Below are 16,964 nucleotides of genomic sequence, written 5' to 3'. Positions count from 1 at the left end.
CTAACGGGCGTCTATTTTTTGAGAATTTTATACTTGTATATAAACGTATGTACATATATAATATATGTACTTATATGTACGTACAGACAGCACAAAACATCCTCAGGATCATCCTGAATATGTCCAGGACGATTCAGGACATTTGTAGGATGTTTTAAGATATTATTATAAATATATTTATAAAAATTTAATATGCACAGATAATTATTTTTAGTTGTGTCGGCTATTTAATATAATTTAGAAATCTTATGTATTATAATAAGTATTAATGTCCTATAAATGTCCACTGGATAACCCCTGGATGTCTGTAGGATATATCTGCCCTGTCTATTATATTGGATGTCTTTTGGATTTCCAGGGGACATATATATGTGCAATTAATTGTTAACATTAATATCGGTTAATTAATAATTGAATTTGATGCGCACATTTTCATATATCCAAAATTATTATTTATTTAATATTTCATGAGAAATGTTACTGTTTGCAACATTCCAAAAACTTTACAAACAATACCCAGACAGCACAAAACATCCTCAGGATCATCCTGAATATGTCCAGGACGGTTCAGGACATTTGTAGGATATTTTAAGATATTATTATAAATATATTTATAAAAATTTAATATGCATACATAATTATTTTTAGTTGTGTCAGCTATTTAATATAATTTAGAAATCTTAAGTATTATAATAAGTATTAATGTCCTATAAATGTCCAGTGGATAACCCCTGGATGTCCGTAGGATATATGTGCCCTGTCTATTATATTGGATGTCTTTTGGATTTCCAGAGGATATATACATGTGCAATTAATTGTTAACATTAATTTCGTTTAATATTAATAATTGAATTTGATGCGCACATTTTCATATATCCAAAATTATTATTTATTTAATATTTTATGAGAAATGTTACTGTTCGCAACATTTCAAAAACTTTACAAACAATAGTATTCAACCGCTAGTTCGTTTGTTTACCGCTATGCGACACGCGAACTCGTATTTGAGATTTGGTCATGAGAATTATATAAAGCTTGCAAAGAGCAACTGACAGGATATTAAAAATGTAATTATTTTCTATCAGTTCAGTTTCTGATGCAATCCCAAAATAGGGAATTCATAGATATTGGATTGTTTAGAAAATATTACACAACTCAAACCCGGGAGCCAAACCTAAAATATTCATGTACAGCACGAAAGCCTCAAATATTGAAAAACGGTGAACTATTTTTAATATTAGATTTTTAATATTGGCAGTAAATAACAAAACATAATTTTAATTTATATTTAAATTTTTAAATTTGCTCCTTGAAACATACGGAAAATATCCCTAACATATCCTATAAAAATCCTTAGGATGTTCCACAGGATCTCCCTGGATTATCCAGAGGTTAATATACGGCTATCATTTACTCTTCCTCAGGACATCCAGAGGAGATCTGAGGATTACAATGGGATATCCTGAGGATATCCTACATGTATATCCTGGATGCCCTTTGGACATCCTAAGGACATCCTTGTGCTGTCTGGGAGACTTGGTAGTTTGTTGCTTTATTATACTATCAATACTTCGTATATTACATCAGCAGGATAGGAATAAGTACGATTGTCAATCTTTGTTTAATATTATTTTTTAACAGTCGTAATTGCAGTTTCGTAGATTAATAATTATATTATCTTTTTCCAATTATACCAAGAATATAATAACTATAAGATAATAATAGCTTTTCATAACTATTATTGGTTTATTACAAAATACACACATATTAATAACATATTACATAAGATATGTAACGATACGTTACTAGCCTCGTGGGCCGACCAGCCGCCCGCGATTTTGAGGCTCGACGCCTATGGCGTCCCTAAACTTCCACACCCGTGTCTCGGCCCCACCGTGGGGCCGTCCCACCACGCACCGACTCGCGTGTCGCGTGAGAGGAAGGCCGGCCGCCGGTATATAAGGCGTTCCGGCGAGCGTACCGTTACCAGTTCCCGATCCCGATTCCTGTCACGAACAACTCTCCGGATCCCGAACCGACTCTCGCGTTACACCAGGCTACGGGCTTCCCGGTTGCTGGGACGGCGCATCCTGATACCCCGCGTTACACCAGGTTACGGGCTTCCCGTAGTTAGGCCGGGCTTCGCGGTTGCTGGGATGGCGCCTCCTGCTAGTTGATAAGTCCGCATCGCGTAACCCCCTAAGACCGTTTGTATATACCGCGACCCGTTTGTACCGAAAGACCGCTTTGGTCTCCGCGCTCTAATAGATTCTAGTATCGCCTTGTATATATAGCGACCTGTTTGTATCGTACGACCGCACCGTATATACCGCGCATTATAATTGTAGAGCCATATTACGACTTCTGTTAGTATCGCGCCGAATCCACCTGTACACCCGGCCTTCAGACTACACAAGCACGCTAGTCCTTCTAAGGGTAGGCCGCGAAAAGCGCCGACGCCCCGTCCTTCTCAAGTCAGGCCGTTGGAATTACGAACAAAGGCCACGCGACACCCGTAGTGTTTAAGATCCATTCTGCCCCGCTTAGAATAACTCTAGTTTATTCGCATGCGAATACCGCGATAGCAGAAACGTCCGCATGGGCCGCGCTCGCTTCCCGAGCCCCACGCGCACCGCTCGCGCGAAACTCTGTACGCACCGCTCCCGCATGTTTCATTGTACATATAATATAACTCAATGTTAGACTTTGATAATCACTTGAATAAACCTAATTGTTGAACCGCTTATACCGAGGTAAAATAAGTTGGAGTTTCCCCCTTCTCCCGAATCCTGGCACCGGCGAACCTTGATCCGCGCCGTACGGGAAAGGAGAACCGTTACAAAGTAAATTTTTTTGTATCCAACTTTTATGCTATTGTCTCCTTTTTCTTTTCCTTCTCTTGCCATTTCTCTTAATTTTTGTTGTATCTCCCTTTCTTTTCTTGTTAAATCATCTTCTATTATTATACCCCTCCTCAGCTCTTTCTTCTTACTCATGATCTCTTTTTTTTGCTCCCATCTGTCTATCTCTACTATTACTAAATTTCTATTTCCATTCAATTCTATTCTGTTTGCTTTTTTTTATCATTTCATATCTTTTTCATATCTACCTTTAAATTGTCCTTTATATATTTTTCCACCTCATGCTCTAATTCCTCCCTTTCCCAATTCACTCCTTTTATTACAATGTTGTTCTTTTTATCTTTTCTCTTCTTTTTTTCGTTAATCCATTCTAACGCTGCTATTCTCTTCTCTAATATATTCTTCTCTTACCTCCATTCTTCTTTCTCTTTTTTTCTCTCTTCCTCTCTTGCTTTCCTTTCTTCTATCATCTATTCCTTCGTTCCTTCCATTTCCTCTCTCATTTCTTTTCTCAATACCTCTATTTTCATTATTATTTCTTCTAATCCTTTCCTCCATATTTCTCCCCCTCCTGCAATATATTTGTCTAGTAACTTTTCTTCTCCCTTAGGCCGGTTCTACAATAAGTCGTATGTCATTAGCTGTAAGCAAATTGACCAACCACAATCCATTTTTTCTGGAATTATTGACTGTGATTGGTCAATTTCCATACGATTAACGACATACGACTTATTGTAGAACCGGCCTTAATCTTACTCCTGCTTGCTGTCTGTTTCCCAGTCATTGGCGCCATCTGTAGTCCTTTTTCTGAACTATCTCCTCTATTCTTTTTCACCCGTATCGCGATGCTTCCTAACCTTTCTTCTCCGTCACAGTTATATCTCCCTTTATCTTCTGTTCTCTCTTCTTTTCCTCTTTGCCTTCTTTTCTTCGTCTTCTCCACCACTTTCTCTTGCTTTCCACTTACTTATTTTTCTGTTACTCACTTTTTACCTCTAAAATTTTTAACCTCACTTTCACTACCTGTCCCGCTCATACATACCTCTCTCATGTTTAACCGGAAGCCCAAGGAAAATAATATAATTGTTAATCTATGAAACTGCAATTATACAACTGTTAAGAAATAATATCAAACAAGGATTGACAATCGTACTATTTCATTTTTATCCCTCTCTGATATGATACACGAGGTATCGATAATAATAAAGCAACAAATCATTAATTGTAAGTCTAACAGACACCCATGTCTTACATATTGTATATTTGGTCACTCTGTTATCTATTATATCCTGCTATTATTATTGATCATCACACAAAATATTTAATATTGCACATACAATTTAAACTATAATTTAAACATATATATGCATATATGTATATATGCAAGTATAAAATTCTCAAAAAATGGGCGCCCGTTAATCTTGTTACATTACTGCTTCCTCTAGCATATTGCTTTCTGCCACGAAAGGCCAGAAAGCAATATGCTAGAGGAACAAGGATAGCACGCGATTATCGCTCCTTGTTTGATATTGTATCTCTCAACCGCATCCATGTGATCAACGGATTGGTGTTTTGCCTTTACGGACGCTACACACATACGCGATGAAAGACAGACAAAGATGACGCAATCATCTTTCCTTGTCATGCGGCCAGTGTGCCACCACGGAATATTCCCCATGTTCTGCTGTTAACTACACTTTAGATACAGATGTGGTGAAATTCGTAGTCTTCGTCCTACATCTCGAAAAATTAATATTTTTTCATGAAACTTGTTTTGACGTATTCTTTATATTGTTAGAATTAGTCGTACAAGTGTGACAAGGTAAACATGTTCTAGACCATTCTTTAATGTCTTTTTTCATCGTTGGCCAAACAAATTTTTGTCGAATCATCTTACAGGTAGAACGACCGCTGGGATGCGAAAGTCTGCGAACAACATCAAAAATTCTTCTTCGTAAAAGTTGAGGTACATGTGGACGAATATTGTCAGTGGAACAATCGCAAAATATCGGAGAAGAAGAACCAGTAAGAATCAGTTTCTGTAGTTTGAGAGAAGAATCTGTAAGGAGAGATTTTAATTCTTCATTCTCTTGTTGGTATGCAGTCAGATCTTCCAAAGAAACAATAACTGGGATAGATATGGATTCAATTCTTGAGAGCGAATCTGCAACAATATTATCTTTTCCAGGATCGCGAATATATTCAATGTTAGTTGAAAATTGAACAATAAAATCCAATTGACATATCTGTCTGGGCGAAGCTTTATCCAATTTCTGCTTGAAAGCATAAACTACAGGTTTATGATCAGTTGGTATCAAAATTTGACATCCTTCAAGAAGATATCTAAAATGTTTGATAGCCAAAAAGATACTCAGAAGCTCACAATCGTAAGTGCTATAATTGCGTTGAGTGTTATCTAAATTTTTAGAGAAAAACGCTATTGATTTATTACAGTCGTCAATAATTTGTTCCAGAGAAGCACCTACCGCTAAATTAGAAGCGTCGCAAGTCAAAATAAGAGGGACTGTTGGAGCAGAATAAGTCAAGGTTGTGACCCTGTAACAGCTCTGCTTTGCAGAATTTGAAAGCCTCTTCCGCTCCAGGTGACCAACTAACTAAACTCTTATCCTTCTTCTTACTGTCCTTCAAATAGTAAGTCAAAATTGCTTGATGTGAAGCAGCGTTTTTTAAACAACGACGATAGAAGTTTATACCCAGACAGCACAAGGATGTCCTTAGGACGTCCAAACGGCATCCAGGACATATATGTAGGATATCCTCAGGATATCCGATTGTAATCCTCAGATCTCCTCTGGATGTCCTGAGGAAGAGTAAATGATAGCCATATATTAACCTCTGGAGAATCCAGGGAGATCTTGTGGAACATCCTAAGGATTTTTATAGGATATGTTAGGGATATTTTTCGTATGTTTCAAGGAGCAAATTTAAAAATTTAAATATAAATTAAAATTATTTTGTTATTTACTGCCAATATTAAAAATCTAATATTAAAAATAGTTCGCCGTTCTTTAATATTTGAGGCTTTCGTGCTGTACATGAATATTTTAGGTTTGGCTCCCGGGTTTGAGTTGTGTAATATTTTCTAAACAATCCAATATCTGAATTCCCTATGTTGGGATTGCATCAGAAATTGAACTGATAGAAAATAATTACATTTGTAATTTCCTGTCAGTTGCTCTTTGCAAGCTTTATATAATTCTCATGACCAAATCTCAAATACGAGTTTGCGTGTCGCATAGCGGTAAACAAACGAACTAGTGGTTGAATACTATTGTTTGTAAAGTTTTTGGAATGTTGCGAACAGTAACATTTCTCATGAAATATTAAATAAATAATAATTTTGGATATATGAAAATGTGCGCATCAAATTCAATTATTAATATTAAACGAAATTAATGTTAACAATTAATTGCACATGTATATATCCTCTGGAAATCCAAAAGACATCCAATATAATAGACAGGGCAGATATATCCTACAGACATCCAGGGGTTATCCAGTGGACATTTATAGGACATTAATACTTATTATAATACTTAAGATTTCTAAATTATATTAAATAGCCCAGACAACTAAAAATAATTATGTATGCATATTAAATTTCTATAAATATATTTATAATAATATCTTAAAACATCCTACAAATGTCCTGAACCGTCCTGGACATATTCAGAATGATCCTGAGGATGTTTTGTGCTGTCTGGGTAATTCCTAAACATCTTCTTAACTCATGAATGGTTTTAGGTTTTTTATAATCAATAATTGCTTTAACTTTTTCTGCAGTAGTTTTTTAATTCCTTGCTTGAAAACAAGATAACCAAGGGAAGGAATTTCTTCTTTACCAAAAAGACATTTGGAAATGTTAATCGTCATATCAAATTGTTTTAGACGTGTAAAAACAGTATGCAGATGCTTGAAATGATCACTCTCATTGGACGAGGCCACCAAAATATCATCCAGATAACACAAGCAAAAGGTCAAGATCAGAAATAATATTATTCATTAAACGTTGGAAGGTCTGAGCAGCGTTCCGAAAACCAAAAGGCATTACCAGAAATTCAAAGAGTCCAAAAGAGTCCATGTCACAGCTGTTTTCGGTATATCTTTTTTTGCAACATGAACTTGATAGTAGGCTTTTACCAGATCTATTTTAGAAAATATGTTCTTTTTGTGTAAACCTGCAGTAAAATCTTGAATGTGTGGAAGTGGGTATCGATCCGGAATAGTGGCTGCATTCAAAGCACGGTAATCTCTACAAAGTCGCCAAGAATTTGATTCTCCTTTAGGAACCATATGAAGCGGAGCCGCCCAAAAGCTACTCGATGGTCGACAAATTTCTTGTTCCATTATTGTATTAAATTCATCTCTTGCAAACTTCAATTTCTCAGGAGATAATCGTCGAGGAGTCGAAGCAATAGGAGAACCTTTGACGATGATGTTCTACCTGATGTATTTTATTACTTGAAATTGGAGCAAAACGAGTTAACTCTGGAAACTCAGCAAGAATTTTATGAGAAGGTGAGTCTGGTGAAGTTGTACAGATGATTAGTTGTCAAATGATTAGTTCTTGACAATCTTCCCAGTAAGCAAAATGCGCGCAATATGCCAGCAGATTGGCAACAGATTTCCTCAGCTCTTGCTAGCAATTTGGCAGGGTTGGGAAGTAACGCGTTACTTGTAACGCCGTTACCGTTACAGTTACTTTTTTTCGGTAACTGTAACGGTAATGGCGTTACAAATTTTATTTGTAACGGAAAAAGTAACTTCGTTACATTTTTCGGTAACGAGTAACGAATTTAACAGTTACTTTTATCGTTACTTTTTTCAAATTTTTTGATTTATTTAAGATATTATTCTTGCTATTGTGCGTGATAAAATTTTTATCTTAACCGTAAAGCCGTAAGCAAATCGACCAATTAGCATTCTTATTATGTTGTAAAAATGCTTGAATGTGATTGATCAACTTATGGCTCTTGCAGACCAGTGCGATGACGCGACACGCGATATCCAATGAGAGCTTTATCTTTTCGGAAAAGCAGAGCTCTCATTTACTACCAGTTCTAAGTACCTTGCAACGAAAATTAGAAAATCTCAATAAATCTGACCTTATAGATTGCCATTCATTAGTTGAAGCTATTCAGCAAGGTTTAAATAAAAGGTAACTTATTAATTTGATTAATACATATGTTATTTAATTTTAAATAAGGATTTAATTAAAAAATATTATTTTATTTTAAACTATTGATTCAAAAGTATTAATTTCAATAAAACAAACAATGTCGCTTAATTTACTATATTTGATTTTAAATTTCTTACAATATTTGAAACAAAAGAATTAATAATAGCAGTATGTTTACATCCAAAATTTAAGTTAAACTGGTTAACCGGAGAAAAAAGAAAACGTGCTGAAAATTACTTGGAGGATTTATTGGGAATCCGATCAACTGAAAATTCTTCAAAAGCTGGAAAATCTGACGATCACGATGATTTTTTCATTTTTGAGCAAAAAAACGGTGCAAAATGAATCTGAACAAGAAGAATTGCAACGGTTTTTAAAATCAAATAATTGTAATATAGAAATGTTAAACGACTATCCAAAACTTAAAAAACTTTTTATTAAATATAATACAGCTCTACCAAGCAGTGCATCTGTAGAAAGAATATTTAGCATCGGTGGCTCTGTATTAACACCACAAAGAGGGCATTTAAATGATGATACTATGGAGCAACAAATTTTATTAAAAATTAATAAAGAATTTCGATAAAATTTGATCATTTATTTTGTAATAAACCTTGAATGAAATCTTGCTTACAATTTTTTAAAAGTTTTTCTTATGCAAAATAATTTATTAGTTTGTATTGTAAAAAAGTAACGGAAATTGTAACGACTCGTTACTTTTTAGTAACTGTAACGGTAACGAGTTACTTTTTCAAATTAGTAACGAGTAACGGTAACGAGTTACTTTTTAGAAAAAATGACGGTAACGGTAACGAGTTACTTTTATAAAGTAACTTTCCCAACCCTGCAATTTAGCATATGTTATGTCCGCATTAGGCTAATGATCTGCCAGCAGAGCCTGCTCACAGAATCTGAGAGCAGATTGGCAGCAGAAACCAAGCAGGATCTGCTAACATGATTTGACGTCAAATTGATGGCATAAATTGAGCAGGATCTGCGCGCGCGCAAACTGACGGCAGATTGGTAGCAGAAACCGAACAGAATCTGCAGCTTTTGGCCATTCATATAAAATGGTGCATTTAAATGAATTTAAAGGATCTCAAACCCAAGTGACAAAATAATGCTGAATTTTGGTCACAAAATGATCAATTAAATGTCCTAAACTAGGTCTCATAAAACCCGAAAATGACATAAAAGTTGATATATTATATTCACAAGACTGTTGATATATTATATTCATCACAGTTGATATATTGTATTATATTCATTTTCTGATATTTGTATTAATAACATATAAATATATAATATTAATAACATATATTAATGTAATATATATAGAAAAATTTAAATAATTTATAAAATTAAAGTTTATATATGGAATTTAATTTCTATTTTATACTACCTATTTTAATCTACCTAAGTAGATATATTAATAACTATTTTCATTTATTCGAACAATGTCTGTCCGAATAAATGAAAATCGGACATTTACTTGTCCGATTTTCCAAAAATTAGTTTAATATCTGAATACCTCTGTATGGGAATCGTATCAGAAATTAAACTGATAAAAATAATTAAAATGTCATTAATTGTATTTTGCAGGCTTTATATGACAAGAACTTGAATACGGGTATAGAAAGTAAATAATGCGCCGTATAGCGGTAAACAAATAAACTATACTATTTCAATAAATTATATAAATAGCTAAAAGCTGCAAATTCTGCTCAGTTTCTGCTGCCAATTTGCCATCAGATTGCGCACGTGCAGATCTTGCTCGGTTTCTGCTGATAATCTGATGTCAAGTCAAGTTAGCAGATCCTGCTCGATTTCTGCTACCAATCTGCCGTCAAATTGCATACGCGCAGATCCTACTCGGTTTTTGCTATCAATCTGCCATCAGATTGCGCGCGCGCAGATCTTGCTCGGTTTTTGCCACCAATTTGATGTCAAGTCATGTTAACAAATCTTGCTCGTTTTCTGCTCAGATTCTGTAAGCATATTCTGCTTTGTTTTTGGCACCAATCTGTCGATTTAATCTGAAATAACAACTTCTGTACCAAATTTGTATCTTTTTTGCTAACAATAATTGATAGCAGGCACTTGGCATGATCTGCTTTCGACAGACTTGGCTATCTGGGTTCCTTTGCGAGTTAAATTAGTAACAGTATCAATTAATTGTTTACGTTTCAAATCAATCAATAATCTATAATGACCTAAAAAGTCTGCTCCTAAAATAGGTCGTTGAACATTTGCAATACAAAATTTCCATTTGAAAACTCTGCGTAATCCAAGATTTAATGCTAAAGTTTTTGATCCATAGGTATCAATCTTGGTTCCGTTAGCAACAAAGAGTTTAAAAGAAGAAGATGGAGTATTCGATACTGACTATTTTGGAACAAGAGATACGTCTGCTCCTGTATCAATAAAAAAACTAAGACCTGAATGTTTATCGGTGATAATGAGACGATTGTTGGGTGAACCGTTGACAGCCGTCTCCACCTTCGAAACATCTAGTTTTCCTGGTCAACTGTGACGGATTTTGACATAGTACAAGGAATCGTACATTTGGTAGCTTTATTACCAAATTTTCTGTGGTAAAAACAAGTTTGCTCATCTTTTTTATCAGTTTTTTTATTTTTTGAGGACAACCTAAATCTTCTCTTTCCATTATATCTAAATTTTGACCTATCTCTATAACGCCTGACCTCTAAAGCTGAAATTCTACGTTCAAGATCGGCAAAATTACAAGATTTAGTATTACATGGCTCAGTTGAAGGAGTTATTGTAGCAACTTGAAGTCCAGACTCCCGATCAATGATTTTATCAGCTAAATCGGCCAATTTAATTAGAGGACTACCTTCAACAACTGCCAAAGTTGCTTGAACACGATAAGGTAATTTTTGAAGCCAAATTGAATGTAACACATTATCAGAAATAGTTCCTCCAGCTAATTTCTTAAGTTCTCTCAACAAATCAGACGGTTTCTTATCATTCAATTCAACACCAGCCAATAATTGTCTAAGCCGTTTTTCATCAGAATCAATAAAACGATTAATAAGAAGATTCTTTAAATTTACATATTATCATTTTCAGGTGGTCTCTCAATTATCTCAGCAACCATTAAAAGAGGTTCGTCAAGATGTCTTATTACTATGCTATATTTGATATCATTCGAACAAATTCGAAAAACCAAAAATTCGCTCTTGAGTTGAGCAAACCAGAGCTTTGGTTGCTTATGCCAGAAAATCGGAAACTGTAGTAGACGAAATTCGGTGGCATTGATTTCACCAGACTCACCTGAATTTCTCTGCCCATTGCTGGTATGTTGAGCTGATCTTTCCATATTATTAGTATGCTGATCCTGTTGACCCTCCGGAGCTGAAGTTGATGTTCTTGGAGTAACGGGCGGTGATCTGTCGAAGAATTTTCAAAGTTCTATGAAACGAAGTCCAAGGAATTCGCCAAATAATATCTCAGCAACCAGAAGACTAAACGATCTTATCAAAGAAAAACCGTAAATTGTCCAAGTAGTTTTCACAATTCCACGCGGCACAAGAAATCAGCTTGCAGATTTTTTAGACACCAATTTAAAAGTTCCGCACTTAACGAGGATCACGTCGGGATCACTAGTTGTGGGAACTTGTGTGAAAATAACTAGACTTTCTTCTTATTTAATAATAAATATTTAATCAATAACCAAAGCGTGTGTACAATACCAGATACAGAGAAAGAATAAATAAAAGTTTTTAAACAAATAAATATTGTTACTATGTCACATAAATCAATAATAACTATTCAATATATACAGGGTGTCCCATTTTAAAAGACCCACTCAAATATCTCAGAAACACTGCATTAAATCGAAAAATGTTTCAAACAAAAGTTGTGTGGCTTCAAGGGAGCCATAAGATGGTGACAATCATTTGATCTTGGAAAATCATTTGAGGTCTTTTTCAAGGTCATGTGAAGGTCAACTTTAAAATCTTAAATGGAAACCCCCATTAGTATTCTTGTAGCTGACATCGAGAGCTTTCCAAAACACTATAATAAAGCATTTTTTCATTAAGTATTTTTTGAGTTATTTTATATTTTAATCTGACATATTTTGATATAAAAAATAAAATATTTTATAAAATATTCAGTTATCGATAATTTTACCGTAATACTTCTATGTACAGAATAATAAGACAAATTAATTAGTGCCAAAAAAAACAAATAATTGTTTAAAAAAATACATTGTAAATAATTTTCTTAAAAACAATTTTTTTTTTATACTAATTGATTTGTCTCATTATTCTGTACATAGAAGTATTACGGTAAGATTATCAAAAACTAAATATTTTATGAGATATTTAATTTTTTATATCAAAATATGTCAGATTAAAATATAAAATAACTCAAAAAGTACTTAATAAAAAAATACTTTATTATAGTATTTTGGAAAGCTCTCGATGTCAGCTACAAGAATACTAAATAAAAAATGGGGGTTTCCATTTAAGATTTTAAAGTTGACCTTCACATGACCTTCAAATGATTTTCCAAGGTCAAATAATTGTCGCTATCTTATGGCCCCCTTGAAGCCACACAACTTTTGTTTGAAACATTTTTCGATTTAACGCAGTGTTTCTGAGATATTTGAGTGGGTCCTTTAAAATGGGACACCCTGTATGAAGCATTATCAGTAAAAATACACAGATTATAAATATTGTTGCGTCCCTGCGGGTCGTCTGTGACCGTTATTCCTGAATCTGCTGTACCCGTCTCCGGGAGAACGTTGCTAAGGATTGTTAAACAACGGCGTTCATCTGAAGAGAGATCGGCCATCTTAGAGTCTCGCGACGGATGCCATTCCGGGCGGACGTATTCGAGATTACGATAACCGTTATTGTTCTGTGTTCCTTGTATAATAGTGTTCTGTTTTATTATATTAAAGTTCCTTTCGTTCTTTCAAAGGAGTGTTAATTATTTACTTGCGGTACGCGAGTGTCGGTTGTGTCACGCGGATTCGAGTTATATCGATTTCGATCCGCGGACGCAACAATATATATACAATATAAAAGTAACGTGCAATACAACAGAAGTTATATGTTATTAATGTTGACGTTACATAATTTTCTTTTGTAACTGCAATATATATAATACATTTATATATTTAAAACTACGCGGGGTTTGATAGCTATTGGCAGACATCCGGAAACAAGCAAGGATGCTATTGCGGAGATAATTGGTCTTTCTCGGTTTGATTCATGGAGAAGTCGTTCCCCACGTACGTGGGAAACAACGCTATTTATATCAAAGGTAATCTTTTTTTCTTTAAACAATCACTTCATATGTACAACATATTATGTACAAACGTTAATCAAACTGTAACAAAAAAACTCTGTTAAAAAAATACTTGTGTTTTTTTGCTAATATATTCTTTTAATATATTGCAAAATCGTTTCGAAAAATCTAGGTTATGTGTTCCAAGAACGATCATATTGTTGCGTCCCTGCGAGTCGTCTCTGTGGCGGTTATTCCTGAATCTACTGTACCTGTCTCCGGGAGAACATCCCCAAATACGTTGCTAAGGGTTATTGTTAAACAACGACGGACATTTTGAGAAAGATCGGGCATCTTGGAGTCTTACGTCGGTAGTGATTCCGAGCGGATTAACGGATTACGGATTAACGGATTACGAGACTATCTATTTTGTGCTTTCTGTTCTGTGTTCTAAGCTGTTATTAAAGTTCCTCTTGTTCTTTTTAATAAGTGTTCTTTATTTACGTCGCGGTACGCGGGTGCCGGTTGTATCGCGCGTATTCGAATAATATCGATTTCGATCCGCGGACGCAACATTTTGGGGGCTCGTCCGGGATACGACGGACCGTTTTGTGTATTTTAAAAGAAAGGCGAGCGTGAGCTATGACAATGGAGCAACAGGATTCAATAACGGGAGTTTCTACACAAAAAACAGTTCGTGCTTCGACGACACTTCAGGATGCGATATGGGGATCGACGTTGGAGGCAATTACTCTGCAATCTGCAATGCGGGAAATTCGGGAGCTTCGCGAGGAGCGATTGCGGATGCGAGCTGAATTTGAATCGCAACTGCGTGACTGTGAGCTTCGTCGTATGGGAGAGTTTTTCCGACAACGGCAAACACAGCTAAGTCCATCTAATAATAGAGATTCGGTAGTTCGAAGCCAAAATTCTTTATGAAAGAAATGAACTTGGTTATAAATTGAAACTCGATAGTTAAATAATTAGAATTGCATTTTACTGTTTTTCAATTTTAAGTGAATTTTCTTGCGTATGTTTGTTTTCTTTGCTTGTGTTTAAGAAAATAATTTCTTGAAGAGATGATGAAAGGAGAGAAGAGGGGAGGAGAGTTCTATATTCTACGGAAAGAGACAGAGTTGTCAATCGACTTCAATAAATCTTGAAATTGCAGTAGCTGTCCTTCGTTTTTTCGCCTTATTTCCGGAAAATCCAATGCTGCTGCATCTCCGCATCTCAAAATAAGGTAGCGAATCTTCGGACAAGGGTATCTACCGTGGATCCAACATCCTCATATGAGGACTCTTCAAGCCCCTACCTCGGCATTCGCCCTAAGACCCGACGGGAAAATCACGGCTCAAAAACCGCGGGTGAGGCAATTTTCTATCAAAAGAATTTTCTTCCTTTTTACAATTCTGACTCTTTCCGTAGAACTCTCCTCCCCTCTTTTCACCTTTCATCGTCTTTCCAAGAAATTTTTCCCTAAACACAAGCAAAGAAAATAAACACACGTAAGAATATTTACTTAAAATTGAAAAACAGCAAAATATAATTATCATTATTTAACTATCGAGTTTCAATTTATAATCAAGTTCTTTCAAAAAGAATTTTGGCTTCGAGCTACCGAATCTCTATTATTTGATGGACTTAGCTGTGTCTGCCGTTATCGGAAAATCTCCTGTATTCGGCAAAGCACACTACCCCGCTCACACAATTACGATTCAAATTCTGCTCGCATCCGCAATCGCTCCTCGCAAAGTTCCCGAATTTCCCGCATTGCGGATTAAAGAGTAATTGTCTCCAACGATGGCCCCGATGTCGCATCTTGAAGCGTCGTCGAGGCACGAACTCTTTTCCGTGTGGAAACTTCCGTTATTGAATCTTGTTGCTCCATTGCCATAGCTCACGCTCGCCTTTCTTTTAAAATACACAAAACGGTCCGTCGTATCCCGGACGAGCCCCCAAAATGTTGCGTCCGCGGATCGAAATCGATATTACTCGAATACGCGCGACACAATCGGCACCCGCGTACCGCGACGTAAATAAAAAACACTTATTAAAAAGAACAAGAGGAATTTTAATAACAGCTTAGAACACAGAACAGATAATCTCGTAATCCGTCAATCCGTCCGTTCGGAATCACTACCGACGCGAGACTCTCCGAGTCTCGGACTAAATGGCCGATCTCTCTCAAGATGTCCGCCGTTGTTTAACAACAACCCTTAGCAATATGTTTGGGGATGTTCTCTCGGAGACGAGTACAGCAGATTCAGGAATAATCGCCGCAGACGACTCGCAGGGACACAACACTATATTGCAACATAAATTCTTCATAATTCTAAATTCCATTACATTTTGAAATGGATGACTTAGCGTTTGCATTTTTTACTAATTTTTATACAATCTAACCTTTAAAATGTATTAAGAAAAGTATATGATCTAACTTCATACGTGAATATCATGTATGGTAGCCATCGGCATGTATAACATCAGTGTGTAGTTGATTTACGCATAACATATAATCAATCATATGTATTAAAAATGAGATAATATATGTGATAAAAATCATATTTTGATATTATTAATGATATCATTTGATTAATAATAAATCAATTTAACAATTGATAAAAATAGTTTGGGTTACGAACACATTACATAGTGATAATGTTTATTTATGTAATAATATTTAAAATCATGAACTACAATTGTGTGCGAGCATCAATATTTATGTAATGTCTTATGTTGCAGAAGTTCTCAGAGTTCTTCCTCTTCAGACCGCTTCAGAATTTGACCAAAGGTGCATCGTAGACGTGTAAGTTAATATATATTGCATTACATTAAATGATTGTATACGATTAATGTTAATATTATTATATAAAATGATAAACATATGGGAAACATGATTTTCTTGAACATATTTTGATTTTTTAGATTATTTTGCATATAAAAATATTGATTACTATTTTTTAAGTAAGTATTTAACACTTCTATGCGCAGAATAACCTAACGAATTGTTATTTGTGCTTGAATAATAATTGTTTTTCGAAGCCAGTTAATCTGTGTTTGAAACATTTATCGATCTCATTAATAATCTAAATGAGAAAATATATGCGATAGAAATCATATTTTTAATGATATTATTTGATTAATAATAAAGTATCTTAACAATTGATAAAAATAGTTTGGATTAGGAATACATTACATAGTGATAACGTTTATGTAATAACATTTAAAATCATAAACCACAATTGTCTGCGAGTATCAGTATTTATGTAATGTCTTATCATGCAGCACTTCTCAGGGTTGTTATTCTTCAGACCATTTCAGAATTTGATTAAAGGTGCATCGTAGATACGTAAGTTAATATATATTGCATTATATTAAACGATTAATGTTATTACGATATAAAATGATAAACATATAAGGAATATACAGGGTGATTCAAAACAACCTTCAAACAACCTTACAATGTCATATACTTGACACTATTCTAAACCGATTTTTCCTTTGCCAAAATTTTTTCCGAGGCTTAGTTTTTAAATTATAAGCCAAAATAGTTAACGAATTACGAGCCGCGTACGCGAGGCAGGCAAGGGCGACGCAACTCATCGTCCGATGCTGGTGATTACGTGAGGCGCTTGCTG

General features: G+C 34.9%; 1 long non-coding RNA gene across 2 annotated transcripts; it reads left to right on the top strand.

Annotated features, from left to right (window-relative positions):
* Positions 1-5,154: 5,154 nt before the first annotated feature.
* LOC138934217 (uncharacterized) lies at positions 5,155-10,447 on the top strand. 2 transcript variants are annotated; one of them, XR_011447101.1, is made up of 5 exons: positions 5,155-5,248; positions 5,336-5,464; positions 6,771-6,979; positions 7,067-7,400; positions 10,382-10,447. It is a non-coding gene; the product is annotated as an uncharacterized lncRNA (long non-coding RNA). The 2 variants fall into 2 exon arrangements; XR_011447102.1 differs by lacking the exon at positions 10,382-10,447 and adding an exon at positions 7,862-8,001.
* The last annotated feature ends 6,517 nt before the right edge of the window (positions 10,448-16,964 follow it).

Source organism: Polyergus mexicanus, unplaced genomic scaffold, assembly GCF_030449975.1.
Source record: "Polyergus mexicanus isolate NDT 795.1 unplaced genomic scaffold, iyPolMexi1.0 SCAF_6, whole genome shotgun sequence".
Classification (NCBI taxonomy): Eukaryota; Metazoa; Arthropoda; class Insecta; order Hymenoptera; family Formicidae; genus Polyergus; species Polyergus mexicanus.
Note: the sequence above shows the minus strand (reverse complement) of the source record. Positions and strands in the feature narration are given on the sequence as shown.